The sequence below is a fragment of the Dermochelys coriacea genome, chromosome 7, assembly GCF_009764565.3.
Source record: "Dermochelys coriacea isolate rDerCor1 chromosome 7, rDerCor1.pri.v4, whole genome shotgun sequence".
Lineage (NCBI taxonomy): Eukaryota > Metazoa > Chordata > Testudines > Dermochelyidae > Dermochelys > Dermochelys coriacea.
This window is the reverse complement of record NC_050074.1, coordinates 87,969,341-87,981,944: the sequence shown is the minus strand read 5'-3', so window position 1 is coordinate 87,981,944 and position 12,604 is coordinate 87,969,341. Positions and strand designations below refer to the sequence as shown.

At 40.3% G+C, this 12,604-nt stretch overlaps 1 long non-coding RNA gene across 1 annotated transcript in view; it reads right to left on the bottom strand.

Moving 5' to 3' along the window:
• LOC122460974 overlaps window positions 1-5,789 on the bottom strand; it is a 43,222-nt gene extending 37,433 nt beyond the window's left edge. Inside the window, exon 1 of the long non-coding RNA XR_006282647.1 lies at window positions 5,664-5,789. This is a non-coding gene — a long non-coding RNA (uncharacterized LOC122460974). The remainder of the gene's footprint in view (window positions 1-5,663) is intronic.
• Window positions 5,790-12,604: the final 6,815 nt, after the last annotated feature.

The following is a 12,604-nucleotide window of genomic DNA, read 5'->3' as shown; positions in this document are numbered from 1 at the left end:
AGGGGCAAGAGGATGGGGAAGGACCACAGACTTCGTCTCTGTGGTATGCAAAACAAGGCACATTTAAAAATTGCTTATTTAAGAGAGATTTTTCCAAGTTGGTACTAGCCAAGTACAACCTAATTTTCATAAAACTTCCAGGTTGGCCTCATTTAGAGCTACGCAAATTAGTCCGCATAGAACAAATCAGGTATAAGGCTTAAGAACTTGGCGGGAGGTGCTGTAAGGCTGATTATTGTGGCTTGCAACCTTCAGCCAATCAGTGTTTTAACTTTATAAAAAATAACATTTTATTTAAAAAAATACTGAGTCATTTTTTTTCAACAATCAACATGGGTCCAAAACTTTGAAGGCCTGGGCTGATACCAACTGATCAACCTAAAAGTCTGTCCAGCTCCCTCTACTTAGTCTTTGGTTCTCACATGAAGCAAAAGCACAAGACATGGTGGAAGCACTAAAAAACACAATGTTTCTTGTCCAAATGGATTTGCTATTTGCAAAAATACATGAGCTATATAGAAAATGTTCCTGTATGTATATACAATCATGATGTATGAATTGGTTCACTTCCAGATTTTCTAAATATTGCTCATATTTAATTATTTTTCAAATCCCAAGACTATCCTAGGAAATTCACTTTTTATAACTTAATAGTGCTTCATAATATAGATACAAAAATACTCATCACTTGGTCAGAAAGAAAACTCCATTTCATAATATGGTCAGATGGATTAAACTTTGTACTTGATATTCCAAATCTTGCAGATAACATATCAAGGTTGCCCAAAATTGGGAAAGTGGTCGAAGCCTAATTTTAGTTATAGGAAAAAAACCTTTCACTCTGTAGAGTGGCCATTTTTGTTTGCTACACTGGAGGAAGTGAGCTGTGAAGAGGTCTAAGTACCTAATCTGCAAGTGTTGAAGTTTATATACATAATAGATATAAAATTAAGCATATGCATTTTTGCAGGCCTGGGGCCAAAAAGGGTAAAAATTCTTTATGCTCACTGTGATGGACATGGGGCTGATCTTTAATAATTTATGAACATTGTCTGTGAGCTGGTTATTGGAATACTTACTATATGGCTATATTGCTTACTGTAGGCATATGTAGGTTTTGTTTAATAGCAGTGCAGAATTTGTTTTGCCAAGGCTGGGAGCCAAAAGATCAAAAAGGACACTAAACAGTTAAAAAGTCACTCTCTAGGAAGACTGTAGGGGCAGCTGTCTGTTCACAGAGAACAGTCTAACACAGGAATAGCCTCCATGGGAGTGTGCAAAGAAGCATAACCTGCCTGTCTCAATTCCTCAGGATGGCAGGACTTAGGGTAAGATAGACATGTATGTGTTTTTGTTGTGTAGACATTCTTTTCCCCCTGTGTTTATTCCTACTGTTTAGATTAAACAATCTAAAGGCTTGAGAAGGCTGTCTGGTCACAAGCTCCCAAAGAGAAGACTTGCAGGTACCATAGCATAGGGCCTAGTCTAAGAGCAAGAGAATTGCTGGGTTTTCCCCAGGACACGTGAAGGTATTTGTACCGTTGCGGTGCGGAGGGAGGGTCCATGTACCCATACTTTGGAAAACGCTGTCCAGAGATTTAGTCATCTATATTTTAACGTTAACAGGTTAAACAAATTTGCCTCTTTCTCTCCATTTTTTACTATTGGAATTGAACCCTAAGCAATACAGCTTAGAAGGAATCCTGACAAACAGGGGTTTGGGATTTAATGCACTTCTTGTGTAAGACCTCTTCTGTTGATTTACTCATATGCTGCTCAGAACCACAAAACTCACCTCCCACTCCCATAACTAGGCCAATACAGTAATATTTGCACCATCTATGCAACCCTCTCTCCCCATCCTTTTTACTTTTCTTGCTAATTAAAACCGAGGTAAAGTAATTATGTTATTTAAGAATTAGCATTACCATGGATAATGCCTACTATATAACAACTATAGCCCAATCTTCAAAATAAGTATACAACTATTACAAAATCTGCTCCTCTCCTGATGATTAAATGGTAAAGTCAATGTCATAAAAGTGATAATTCTTCTAAAATTAACATATTTTATAAATATACTCAAAACTCTAAATACTAATTATTTTAAAACTATAAGCATATCCATTAATTCCTCTGGGCAAATAAAATCCCTAAAGTTGATAACACTGTGGTGATATAATGCCAATAATGAAGAGATTTAACACTTCCTAGTAAATTCCACTAGTATTTTTCAGTCTAGTCAACTTAGTCTTTGTGTTTGACAATTCATTCACAACTCCAGCAAGCTCCATAAGACAGGCATATGCACTCTTTGTGCACCATTGAATAAATTAAAGGAGAATGACATTCTCTATTAATATTAACCTATGCAGTTATATTCCCCTTTGTGATGGGGTGAACAAACCCCTCACTAGTGAAGTGAGGATTAAAGGAGTTGCTGGACACAGGACGCCATGCCCCGCAGCACCTGCTGGGCATACTCACAGTGGAGACAGAGTTTAAAAGAGAGCAGTGCAGCTCAGTCTGGACAGACTGAGCAGAAGAGCAGTTGGGTGTTGTATCCTCCTACAGATAAGTTGTCGAGGCTCCAGGTGGCCAAGACCAGACCTTACCGTCAAGCTGCCATCGGACCTTCAACCGAGGCGGCCAAGGACCACAAGCCACTCCAGACAGAGGGAGACCCGCTGGAGGAGTAACCTGAGCAAAATCCAAAAGGGACCTCAAGACAGACCAGTGGCACTAGCAGAGGAACTGAAACTGGGGTAGAAAGTGCTCCAGGGGGCAGGTGCAGGGGCATCTGCCCCTGGCCACATATTTTCAATTATTTCTTTGGGCCCCGGGTTGGAATCCAGTGGAGCAGGGAGGTTCCCGTGCCCAGCCACTGACTACAGGCAAAGCTGCCTCCGACTCTTGCCATTGGGTGACACAATCACGGACTCCAACCACTAGGCAAACTGCCACTAATTCTCACCATTTGGAAACACAGCCAGTGACTACAGTTTCTAGGCAAAGCAGCCACCAACTCTTTCCACTGGGAAATACAACCATCAACTCTGGCTCCTAGGTGAAGTGGCCATTAACTCTCGCAATTGGATCACACAGTCTGGAGTATCAGCACTCGGCAATACCGTGGATATTGGACTCAAAAACCCTCTTTGCCACTATCTGGCGATACATTAGTGTTCCAAAAACAGAAGAACAAGGAAAAAACCACTATGAGTGAAACAGTGACTCCTGAGAACTCAATGAGAGTTCTGCCATTGATTTAAATCGTGCCAGTATTTCACCACTAGTATCTGAAACAGAACACATGACTCATCATATCCACTAAAAAAACTGGAGTCAAACTGCAATTCTCCAATCCTTGCCATTTTCAGTGTATACAATGATTAAACATTCAACAATAAATATGAGAATCAAATAAAAATGATTGGAAAATTACTGAGGAACGGGGGGAATCTTTCCTACTATAAATCTCCTGAAGATTCTATCTTGAGTTAGCAAACTTTTCCCATCCCCTTCTACCAAAGAATTCCTAACATTAAATAAAAATGCATGGCCAACTTAAGCAGAGACTTGGAGGACACTTAATGGAAAAATATATGGTCCATCTTTGAAGAGATGAAAATCTGTGTCCCTAGAATGAGTGTTCCCAATAGAGACCCTAGCACTTTTGACAGAATATACAGTATTTTGAACTGGTAACAAAGGCAGCTAGATCCTAGGAGAAGGATCTTTCATATGCATTAAATACTGAAATGAATAAAATACAAGAGACAGACAATTTAATGCTATGTGAGCTTCTTAAATAAACACCTATTAAATATCTCAAATTAGTAACATCCACTCAGATTAAATTTATCCTTAATAATCTATGCACATGACTAAAACCAAGATACTGGAAGTTAATTTTTACTCTAGCTTCAATCTATGTTTATTTCCATTCTGTTTAAGCGTCATTTCTTGTTATATTTATGCAAATGAATCATTCAATAAAATGATTAAATAAAAAAAAAGCTTATAGAACCACAGGCATTCGTCTTCTGAATTCTTCTGTAATCTAATCAATTATGTTACACTGTATTTTCTTTTCTAGGTCTTGAGGATATTTTAGCACACTATATTATATTCTATATCTGTGTATTACGTACACACCTATAGTACATTTTGATGAAGCAAGTAGGCTAATTGAGCTCAGATGTGCTGGGAGCTGTTATAAGCAGTGCTGAAGCAACCCACAACTCAGCAACAGGCAGAACATAGTTAGAAATTATCCCAGAACAGTTAACTCCCAGGGAGTCTGGAAAGCTGATAGCAAGAAAAAAAAGGCACTTGTGGAGCACCACGGGCTGATGACTATAAATTCAACACAAGATAAATAGTTCTGCATGTAAGAATGTTATATTTTACATGCTAACGTTAATCACTCAAAAGCATCTCTGAAGCACTATAAGAAGCTCTAAGGAATTTACAACAAGTCTTTGCATGCTGAGAGCATCCTTGAGTTGGATCTGTCAGAATATAGTTCACCCTTCCACAGCCTGAAAGAATCCAGATTCCAACATGCAACACTGGAGAGGCATCCCACTACCGTATCATTACCGTGTGTTATCAACATCCCTTTTTAGGATCATATAGTTGGTTAGTCAGTGAGTTGCATTACATTTAATCTCCACTAATCTTCCATTTTAGCTTGAGAGATAAAAGCAATTAAAAGTAGGAAATGTTTAATCAGTGAAGCTTTCAATATTCATTTTCAGGAAACTAGAGCACTCATTACTTTCTTCAATCAATGAACTTCTTTAGTTGGTTGAATGCCACATGCAACCCTAAATATACAAAATAAATACTTTCATAGTCAAGAGATAAACAACTAAATAGCAACCGGCCTGTTTTTGAAAGAAACCGAGCATCCATCTTCAGATGAACGTCTCTATGCACCTCTGAAAATCAGGTCTCAAATATTCAGGAAGTAGGACCTGGTTCAGTGTTGGAGAAATCCCTTCAGGGCTTCAATCTGTTGAAATCTAGCCTTTCATTCTACCCCAGAATAGACTAGAAAAGAGACTTGCTATGTAATATCGGGAGCTGCCCCTGCGTAACAAGGAAGGAACTCAGTCTTTTGGAAATACAATCGGGTGCTTCTGTTAGCAATCTTGTTGCTTGGTACTGGCTGGTTTTATGCAGCAGTGGGTGGCAGATTTGCACAAGACCAGGTTGATGTAATAACTGTGGCCAAATAGGCTGACCTCAGTTCTGAGTTTAACTGTAGGAAAGTGGATAAAAGTTGATAAAATAATCCCATCTCCTAAAACAATAAAGGTTGATGGAAAAGACACAAATGTTAAAAAGACTGAAATAGTCCAAACAACTAGCCTTACTGATATCACTCAATGATTTAGATCAAGCCTAGTAAGTTGGATCAGAAATCAATGGACCAAAGTTGGTGTGTCAGAAATGAAGTCTAATTGGTGGACAAAATAATGAGGGGAGGCTATTTTACCCATCACTCCCTTTTGGGGTCCTTAAACACACACACACACACACACACACACACACACACACACACACACACACGCGCGCGCGCGCTTTGGGAGGAGCAGGGGGAAGAATCAAATTAGATGTCTGGGAGATGGGTGAACCGGATGGAGCAACCTTACCTTCATGACTGACACCCTCAGCATTTCTCGGTAACCAGGGATCTGCCATAGCACTGGTGAGCCTTCATCAGGACCCCTGAGAGAGGTCCTGATCAAACTGGGCCATAGAGAGGAACCCAGATGACATCACCATCTCCAGCAGCTCTGGGTAGATCCCAAACACCACCTAGGTTGTGAGATTTGGGTTCCTGTTATGACCTCTTCCTTCATGTGTCATTTTCCTTCATCCACCTTGTTTCTTTTCCCTACCTCTCTCCTTTGCTGCCTTCTGCATTTTTTGCAACACTGTGAGCCTGTGACCAGAAAGGCAGTTAAAAACAGTGCCCTAAATAACCTGATATTGGTACAATTTGCCCACTTCGGAGTGGCTGATCAAACCAGGTGCTGTGCTTGTGTTTCTGCAGCAATCAGGGTGCAAGCAAGAGGCAACAGAAACTGCATATTCTTTCTTTGCTGTGCTTTTCTTTCCCCTTTTGTGTATCTTAGCCTTGTTGATGTCCAATCTTGTTTCCCTGAAGACAAAACAACAGCTCCAACCTATTTGAACTAACTTCTTCTCTCCTCCTCCTCCTCCTACTGCTGAATCTCCCTGTTTGGGTGCACCACAATGCCTCAGTTTCCCTTCTTTTGATCAAATACTATAGAGCAGGAAAGTGACCAAGTATTGCGAACATCAGAACCTCCTCTATGTGCCGCAGCATTATCTATGGGTTCAGAGTAGCACCGTGTTAGTCTATATCTACAAAAAGAACGGGAGTACTTGTGGCACCTTAGTGACTAACAAATTTATTTGAGCATAAGCTTTCATGGGTGTTCTTCAAAGAATAGTTGCAATCAATAAGAATTTTCCCTACATATTATTTCAGATTTCTCCCCCTTCTATGTCATCACTGTAAATGATCTAAGTCTGATTGCAGTCAGAGATCTTTTTAGTATATCAGAGAGCAGTTTAGATACTAAAGGAAAGCCTTGGTTTCCTAATGTTACCTAATTTTGGGTGATACTGGATACATAGTTGTCTTCTTGAGTGGCAATCACAAGTTACCATGAACAAGCAGAAAAAAAATCAATGACTGAGAGCATTTTGAGTAGTGTTTATATTCATTTTGCTGAAAGCCACTTATTCTCCATTTATAAATGTGGCAGAGTCACTTAGAGAGGGACAGTTTCTACCACCCTTTCTCATTTCAAATGGCCCCGTATGCAGCAGTTAATTCCAGTGCAGTCAACAAGCCTACCCAGGAGTAAAGTTATGAGTTAGCATGAGTAGTGCGGAAGAAACTAGCCCATCATAAGTAAAATCAAATAAAATGAAATTTTTTCTGTGTCATCTAACAAGCTTTTGATGGTTAGCAATACAAGGAGCTTAATCACTTTTTTTTTAAATGGGCCACTCCACTGCCCTGAACCTTCTGTTTTTACAACTAGACTGTAACCAAACTTATTTGGAGATTCTAAAAAAGTTTGACTATGCTCTATTCACTTCCATTTTTAGGCGAGTTTCCTATTCAAACCATTAGATCACACTCCTTTGAAGTGATAAACTGATGATGCTGAAAGACTGTTGTAGCTCAAGCTTGTACAACAGCATTTAAAACAGGAATACAAACATCTGGTTTGCAATATTTGAACTCAAGTATTCCATAATAATGGATTACTGTATGAATTATATACATGATATGAATGTTGGTGCTGAATATTTGCATGTTATGATTATTCTACATTGTTAGGTTTTCTTTTTGAACACATGTATCATTACTAAGTGTGTGTGTGTGTGTGCGCGCGCGCGTTTATATACGTATGGGATTTAGAAAATTATACTGTGGGATTTGATAAATCACACCACTTTTCTATCTGCTTTATAACTTTAATACTTAATAGTAATGTCTAGTTTTTATATAATACTTTTCATCTATAGATCTCACTGGGCTTACAAAGGAGATAACACTACTTTGATAGGCAGAGAAGCTGAGGCACAGAGAAGTGAAGTGACTTGCCCAAGGTTACCCAGTAAACCAGTGGCAGACCCAGGACAGAACAAAGTCCAGAGTCCCAGTCTAGTGTGCTATCCATTAGACCATACTTCAGTACTCATCACTTCCTCCTCCTATCAATACACAACAACTATAAACTACCATTCAAATGAAATCACACACCAAAATGACTTTACTTATTCTCTGCTTAGTTACTATTCAGTATGAATTAGGAAGAATGAAGGAATAATATTTGCATCAAGAATTAAAAAGTACCTTACAAGGCAGGTAAAGCAAATTAAAGTACTAAACAATAGTATATACTAAACAATAGCTGAATATTGAACTCGCCTGGTACTAATTTGGTTCTCAGAGCTGAGTGAGATCCTAATGATGTCAGATCCTATCACAAATTTCAGTTTATCACATAACTGGACTCACATAACATAAATAACCTTGGAGGAAGGTCACCTGTGGTTGGAATGTAAGATCTATTAGCATGAATCTCTTGGGTGAATAATAAAAACAAAATAAACATGATTCTATTTGCAGTATTACTTTGACGGTCTTCAATATAATGACACAAAGATGCTCACAGTTGATACAGAAATGAATGGTGTGAACAGCAACTTATCTGCCCTTCCCAAATCTCTTGCTCTGAGATCAGCTACTTTAACTAGCCAACAAGTTCAGAATCATAGAATCATAGAATCATAGAATATCAGGGTTGGAAGGGACCCCAGAAGGTCATCTAGTCCAACCCCCTGCTCAAAGCAGGACCAAGTCCCAGTTAAATCATCCTAGCCAGGGCTTTGTCAAGCCTGACCTTAAAAACCTCTAAGGAAGGAGATTCTACCACCTCCCTAGGTAACGCATTCCAGTGTTTCACCACCCTCTTAGTGAAAAAGTTTTTCCTAATATCCAATCTAAACCTCCCCCATTGCAACTTGAGACCATTACTCCTCGTTCTGTCATCTGCTACCATTGAGAACAGTCTAGAGCCATCCTCTTTGAAACCCCCTTTCAGGTAGTTGAAAGCAGCTATCAAATCCCCCCTCATTCTTCTCTTCTGCAGACTAAACAATCCCAGCTCCCTCAGCCTCTCCTCATAAGTCATGTGCTCTAGACCCCTAATCATTTTTGTTGCCCTTCGCTGTACTCTTTCCAATTTATCCACATCCTTCTTGTAGTGTGGGGCCCAAAACTGGACACAGTACTCCAGATGAGGCCTCACCAGTGTCGAATAGAGGGGAACGATCACGTCCCTCGATCTGCTCGCTATGCCCCTACTTATACATCCCAAAATGCCATTGGCCTTCTTGGCAACAAGGGCACACTGCTGACTCATATCCAGAGTTTGAGAGTACCATGTTTTAAATGTGTAGTTGGCAGTAAAATCAGGCAACAGTTTTTTCAAAGAAAAAAAGAGATTTTTGAATTTTTGCACATTTGAAGAAGCGTAAAAGAAAATACTCTTGCTGATGCTCTTCAGTTTTTTTCACTTATGACAGGTGTTCTTTGTTAATGAACACTACTTCTCGCTTAAATGTAATTGGCATGAACTTCAGTACCTACTCTGTCTCCTTTGAGCCATAGTCATGGAGTCCTCATTAGTCAACACCCAGATGGTGCTAGCCCCCTTCCTGTTCTGGCACAGAGAATCCTGGGAGCATGCCAAAGTCATGGATAAGAGTATGAGGAGTGTGCAACACTCCAGAGTTTCTGCACAAGCATAACAGCAGCTAAAAAGCTATTAGCCTGCGTCTCTAAACCCTGAGGGAAGAGGGTGGGGTGAGAAAAACATCAGAAAAATCAACTATGAAGAACAGTTCAAATGCATCAGATAATTTAGCCAACATATTCTGAAATCTCTTTAAAATTGGCACAATGTGCAAAATGGGTCACATCAAATTATTTTTATTATTGTAGCACCTAAGATGCTAGTTACAGATTTGGACTTTGTTGTGCTGGACACTGTACAAACACTGAACCAGAATTCAGTCTGTGCCCCAATGAGCTTACAAACAAGTCTGATCACCTTCTGCAGTGAAATAAATTTTATCAAATGTCAGATTTCTGGATTGTGGATTTATTTCTGGGTATTTATAAAAAGCTAGCTATTACAATATAACAACCAACCTGGACATTTTCCAAACAGCTTTGAAAGTTTATTAAAATAGCTATGGAGAAAAAATATACAGTAAAACTTTGTATTACATCCAGCTTTTCATCTGAGAAGCTCACAACAGGAAGAGAAACAATGAGAGAGAGAGGGTCAGTGGGGCTGTATAAGCGTGACTGAGGACAAACGCTTGGCTCCCTGGCTTTTGGATAGAGACCATAATTTGACAGGTTTCAGAGTAGCAGCCGTGTTAGTCTGTATTCACAAAAAGAAAAGGAGTACCCGTGCCACCTTAGAGACTAACAAATTTATTAGAGCATAAGCTTTCGTGAGCTACAGCTCACTTCATCGGATGCATTTGGTGGAAAAATGCATTTTTTTCCACCAAATGCATCCGATGAAGTGAGCTGTAGCTCACGAAAGCTTATGCTCTAATAAATTTGTTAGTCTCTAAGGTGCCACGGGTACTCCTTTTCTTTTTGCATAATTTGACAGTCTCTAAGAATAATAAGGCCCAATAGTGGCATAGAGGCATACACCACTGCCTCATGTAGGGGAAGGGTGAAACTGCTCCATGTTGGGGGAACTCAAGCAGAGTACAATTAGGCTGAAAAAACAAGTTTCTAGTAATAATTTCTAGGCCTGGGGAGAAGAAGGGCTGCAATAGCTTTTGCTGGGAATGTAATGTTCCTGTTGCCTAGTGTGGAGGTGGCAAAACAGGCAGCAGGAGGATGCTAGCACAGGCTCCTAGGGATAAGATTTCTCTATTCCCCAGCAGTAGCCACTAGCACCCTCCTGTACCAGACAGCATGTGGGAGATAAACTCAATGAGTAGTAGACATGGTGGAAAAGAGGGGTGGGGGGATAATCAAATTTACCCTTAAGGGCGATGGATCAACAGGTTCCATGGCTGATAATTTCCTCTCCCCAGAAACAAAGAAGGAGAAACCCTTGACCCCACTTAGTCCTCTTTGCGCCATTCATTTCTTAGAAGAATACATGTGGGGGTGGGGAGGGGGGGAAGATAAATCAAGGATAACCAGTTCTATTCCCCATGTTACAATCTGAATTAATGTAGGTGAGTATTTTCCAGGGATATGTCAGAGCTGCATTTGGCATGGACTGAAAAAAAACATCCCTGTCACAATATGGGCTGACCCTTTAAGGGATTAGTGCTTGGTTCTACCTGTTCCTTATCTGGTCCAAGGTGATGGGTTTAGGCTTAGGTCAATGCTTAAGACAAGTGTGTAAGCATCAGGTTATAGGAAGCCCTGCCACTGGGTTACTATCAGAGAGAGGAAGAGCTGGGGGTGTTAGGAAAGGGAAGGATTCGCCAGAAAATTCCAGTCTCTGAAGTGTCTGCTAAGAGGGTTCTTGTCTAAAAGGGACCCAGAGGCAGAGTGGAGTGAGGAAGAGGCTCTTCACACTAGCCAAATTAAAAGCCCTGGCTGGGGTTACCTGAGATGAGGACAGAAACCTTATGAGGGAAGAGGCTTAAGAAAATACCAGACTACAGGACCTAGGATTTGGAAAGGGCTGTGGAGGTCAGGACGGGGTTGAGGAAGTTGTTGCATGGGTGGTGCAGAGAATGAGGAAGTTGTGTGTACTTTTTATAAATCTCATATGCCCCTCTGGTTACCTGTGTGATATTATCCTGCCTGAATACATAGAGTTAAGTCAAGGGATGTTTACGGGAGAAACTCACAGGAAACAGAACAATGGCAAAGGTAAGGGGCTATGATAAGTTATACCAAGAGTCCTTGAGGAAACAATGGGGAAATACCCCTGGTCTAGTTCAAGATAATCAGGGGTGGTATATTCTTCACATTTCAAAAAACCCAGGATCAAAAAAAGGAATACAAAAGCCTTAAAGATGCTGGTCTGAAGCAGAACGGGCGGGGGGGGGGAAGGGGGGCTGCTCAGGGACAGCCAGTCAGAGTTGACAGGCAGGCAAGGAAACAGAGGGAGCATGATGTAACCACCACTTTCTGCCTTTCCCACTAAGAGAAAGGGATTAGCTGGGTTCAGGGGAATTTATAGAAGCTTGCAAGGAAAGAATAAGATAAGGAGAAATATATGAATAAAGACCTTTATTTTTACCCTTTGCTCTGTGTGCAATGTGCCTTTGGGTCAAAAAAATAAATACTTCATTCTGAAGCCACTGTAACCAGCTCCCGGAGGAAAAGGCTTACAGATGCCAAACTCATTTGGGAGACATAGGGGAATGCAGCCCACAGATCCAGTTTAAGGGTAGTTCCACACATGGAAAGGTGTAGAAAGGCAAGCCTGTCATTCCTAGAGCACACTCCCCAGGGACAAAAGGGGTCCTAAGGCATGGTGCCATTAACTAGGAAAGGAGAAAGACTTGTTTTGGTTTAGAACAGTTAAAATGTCCTCTTAATAAACCAGACCTGCAAGGAGGGACATTTTAACTTACACGAGAATTTGGGGCAATATCTGAAAAACCCAAGAGGAGAAATTAAGGCAACAGGAGGGCCTGGCTCTAGTTCAGGTAAAACTTTGTTACAGTCATCTACAGAGATATTTCCATTCAGCATAATTTTAATGGTATCTAATGTGGATGCCCCCAATTAGAGGAAGCAGAACAATGTCATAATACAATCTCAGTCCCTCCCTTTTCAGGTTCTGTGCTGACTATTGCTCATCTGGAATTAAGGATCTGGCCCAGAGAGCAAAATAGCTGCACAATGATCATGTCACCCAGTTGTGGTCATCTCATCTCTGCTCTTCCAGGTGTTTATATTCATCTTTGCTTAATTTGAAATAAATAAAAGCAAATAAGTAAAGAACACTGAATGCATGAAATAAAAGTCAATACAAACTAA